This window comes from Herpailurus yagouaroundi, unplaced genomic scaffold (genome assembly GCF_014898765.1).
Source record: "Herpailurus yagouaroundi ecotype Mexico unplaced genomic scaffold, PumYag 162, whole genome shotgun sequence".
Taxonomy (NCBI): domain Eukaryota; kingdom Metazoa; phylum Chordata; class Mammalia; order Carnivora; family Felidae; genus Herpailurus; species Herpailurus yagouaroundi.
Window position 1 is genome coordinate 4,048,130 of NW_024412403.1, and position 4,274 is coordinate 4,052,403.

General features: G+C 50.1%; 1 protein-coding gene across 1 annotated transcript in view; it reads left to right on the forward strand.

The window, feature by feature from the left end:
- The first annotated feature begins 2,085 nt into the window (after nt 1–2,085).
- ZBTB21 (zinc finger and BTB domain containing 21) overlaps nt 2,086–4,274 on the forward strand; it is a 25,491-nt gene continuing 23,302 nt past the window's right edge. The window contains exon 1 of the mRNA XM_040483868.1: nt 2,086–2,186. The gene's annotated coding sequence lies outside the window, so the exon portion shown is untranslated. The remainder of the gene's footprint in view (nt 2,187–4,274) is intronic.

Genomic DNA, 4,274 nt, shown 5'->3' on the forward strand with positions numbered 1-4,274 from the left:
CACAGAGCCTGCTTGGGACACTGCTTCTCCCTTTCACTCTGCCCCTCTCTCGCTCGTGCGCGCGCGCTCTCTCTCTCTCTCAAAACAAATAAAGAAACTTAAAAAAAGAAAAAGACAGAAACCCCACGCAAATCCGTTTCCTTATTGTATGCAGTCCATAATCCAATATCCAGAATTACTACTGCTGTTAGGCGCACGCGCACTCACGCGTCCTTCCCCAATCCCGCCTAAGGCAAAGGGCTGCTTGAAACTGTGTGGATGCAATCCACTTCCTAGCCGGAACAGTTGTCTGCGCACCTGGAGGACCTTGAGGTGTCTCGGGTCTTCAAGGACCGGTGTGGTGAGGAGAGAGGCGAGGAGGCAAGCGGACCCTTCTGAGAAAAGACGAGCACACGGCAGACTGATGCTTCGGGTCGGGGAGGAGTCTCGGCTCAGCGTCCCTGCCCCCTTCGTGATAATGTTTAAAGACTAGGCTCCTCCACTGTGAGCACCCGATGGGAGTGATACTTAACCTGGCCCAATTTCCACCCCGTCAACAAGACGGCTATGGCTCGCTCCAGTTCTGGGCCTACTTGAGGCTTGGACGTAGCGTTCGCTGGGCAGGGGCCGTCATAAAGCGTGGTGTAGGCAGCATCCTGATTACTTTACCACTTCCCAGCCACGTTCCCTTTGGTTCTTCTTTCTCGGTCATGGGCTTTTCAAAGAACTTCCCCTGTTGCCAGCAGGTATCCGGGACCCCTCCCCTGTAGCAGATTGAACGGCAGCCTCCAGAGATACCAGTTCAGGTCCTCATCCCTGAAGCCTGCAATTCGAACTTCTCTGGAAAAGGGGTCTCTGCAGACGTGATTAAGTTAAAGACCCCGAGACACGGAGAGAATTCTTGATTACCCCAATGGGCCCTAGATGCCATTGTAAGCGTCCCTGTAAGAGGGAATCAAGACGGCTGACACACACGGAAGGCAACGTGACCGTAGAGGGTGAAGGGACGTGGCCCCAGTCGAGGAGCACCAGTCGCCACCAGAAGCTGGAAGAGGTGAGGCAAGGGTTCTCCCCTAGACCCTCCAGAGAGAGCATATGATTCCAGCCCAGCCATACAGATTTGAGACTTCTGGCCTCCAGCACCGTGAAACAGCAAATGTCTGCTGCTTTAGGCCACCAAGATTGTGGTAATTTGCTACGGCAACAATAGGAAATGAATACGTCACCCTCTACCCCAACCTAATTTTTCTTTTAAGTGTATTTATTTATTTATTTATTTAAGTGATCTCCACACCCAACGTGGGGCTTGAACCCATGACCCTGAGACCGAGACTCCTATGCTCTTCCAACCGAGCCAGCCAGGCGCCCCTCCAACCTAATTTTTTAAACTACAGTTTGGGCAGATTTGGACCTCTAGATGCGTGCTCAAAATGCAACAGATGGTTAAGAGAATTGCGGCTGATTGAAACTTCCCACTTCCAAATGTGTAGAGGCTACTGCTTTTAAAAAACATTTTTTTAATGGTTACTTATTTTTGAGAGAGAGAGAGACAGAGCGTGAGCGGGGGAGGGGCAGAGAGAGAAGGAGACACAGAATCCGAAGCGGGCTCCAGGCTCCAAGCGGTCAGCACAGAGCCCCTTGCGGAGCTGGAACCCACAAACCGTGACATCGTGACCTGAGCCGAAGTCGGATGCTTCACCGACCGAGCCACCCAGGCGCCCCCATCGTAACACAGTTTCTAAGGGAAACCTGGCCGTGGGAAGCAGACGGCCCAGGACACAGGCCCCAAACTTTGAGAATACGCGGGTTAACAGACACGGTTTTGGCATCAGAGGAGCCCATGGCCTGCCAGCAGGCCACAAACAGAATAGATGGATGTTCCAGTGGCGTGACTGAAGCACAGAGGCAGGAGGGTGGCTCTTGAAGGACAGACAGGGATCTGCCAGCAGCTGGAGAAAGAAAAGGGAATCCCTGCCAGTACGTGAGCCAGCTGTGTGTGGCTGAGCAGTCGGCCAAGTGGAGGAACATACAGAAGCCACCCGTGTGCCACGTGGTAGGCCATGCCCACACCGAGGCTGCACCCATCCGATCTGCGTTTAGAGACATAAATGTGACTCACCTGGACTGGCCTGGGGAGGGAGGGCGCAAACCTGAAGACGTTGGTGCAGCGCCTACAACGATCGGCCCGGAGCACGGCAAGAGGGCAGGTGAGGACAGACCAAAGGGACTGGCAGCACTCTGTCATGGCTGGTAGCTGTGGCCTCTCCGGACGGTGATGTCTGATAGGAGCCTGGTCATATACATATATATTAGTTACCTATATATTTTAGTTACGGATATATTTAAGTTATATATATATTAGTTATACATATATTTTAGTTATATATATATTTATTATATATTTTTAGTTATATGCATGTTTTAGTTATATATATTTTAGTTATATATATTAGTTATACACATATTTTAGTTATATTAGTTATACATATATTTTAGTTATATATATATTTTTAGTTATATATAGCTGTATATATTTTAGTTGATATATATTTTGGTTTATATTTTAGTTTAGACATGTATTTTAGTTATATATATTTTAGTTATATAGTCATACGTGTATTTTAGTTGTATATATTAGTTACACATATATTTTAGTTATATATTTTTAGTGATATATATTTTAGTTGATATATATTTTAGTTGACATATATGTTTTAGTTATACATATATATCCATATTTTAGTTGTGTGTGTGTACACACACACACACACACACACACACACACGTTGGGCTCCGACTATAGGCCAGCGCTAGGCTCTGGACAGGCAGAGGTGAGGAGGCCCACTGGGGGCTAAGAGGGTCCCAGCAGGCAGAGCCACTAGAATATACACAGGTGGCATGTAACAACTACCAGAGGTGCTGTGGGAGCACCGGAGGGAGCCCCAGACCCAGAGGGAGGCTGAGGAGGTGAGGGCGGAGGTGGTGGAATCCCGGGCTGGAATCCCGGGCGGGGGAGGGAGTGGGAAGTAATCTGAGCCAACGGGATGAAAAGCTCAAGGTTAGAGGTGCCCGGGGGTGGTGTGGAAAGGGGGAGATGACACACACACACAAGATGCCCAGAGGCGAGAGACGGAGCCTGATTTGTTTAGAGGTGGGGGTGGGGGGTGGGGAGGGGGAGATGGGATTATAGGAGGGCCAGGTCGTCGCTCCGGTGGGTCACGTTATGGAGTTTGAAAGTTAGCCTCCGAGGAGTTGAGGGCCGTCAAAAATTTAAGGGAGTGGTGCAATACCTTTTGTTGTTTAAAAACATCGCTTGGATTGCAAATCGAGGGTGGATTGAAAGGGAGAAATCCGGAAGCTGGGAGAGCCTTCTAGAAGTGATTGGGGGTGGGAGGCCATTATGCGATCAGACAAATGTTCAGGAGGTGGACGGATCAGATCTGGTGATAGGCTGCACCCTGGACCTGAGGAAAGAGAGGACACGGTGCCCCACTTCCCGGCTCAGGCACCTGGGTTAATTGTCCCAGGGACAGACGTGACGAGTCGACAGAGGGTGAGCGTTAACCACTGGGTCAGGTTCAGGGCCACAAACCCAGGAGGTCAACTGACAGACTGAGGTTTCTGCTGGACGTGTCCGTCAAGCCCGGGGTCAGTAAAGCAGTGAGGGCAAGAGCCTGACCACACGGCTTAGGGTGCAGGCACCAAAACGTGTCCTCCCGAGGCAGCTAGAGTGGAAGGTAATCTGAGGGAGGTCGCTTTCGGTATTTGGAATCGAACGGTAACCAAAGAACTTGGCTTCTAGCTCTGGCTCTTGCTACCTAGCACAGTGTTGGTTTTCTCACCGCCAAACGGGGGTAGCTACGTGTGCTCGCTCACACTAATCCCAGGGGACCCTAAAACTCAAGACCCTTTGAAAGCCCTACAATCGCTGTTGTATTCTGCCTTCTTTTAAGTCCAAAACCACTCTTTGCTACCCATTCAGTTCAAAATACAGACACTTCTTAAAGGTTTGAAATAGCTGTAGGAGAAAATTTTCAGGTGCAACATTCTTTGAGACAGGGCATCCTCTTTTTTTTTTTTCTTTTTTTCAACGTTTATTTATTTTGGGGACAGAGAGAGACAGAGCATGAACGGGGGAGGGGCAGAGAGAGAGGGAGACACAGAATCGGAAACAGGCTCCAGGCTCCGAGCCGTCAGCCCAGAGCCCGACGCGGGGCTCGAACTCACGGAGCGCGAGATCGTGACCTGGCTGAAGTCGGACGCTTAACCGACTGCGCCACCCAGGCGCCCCCCAA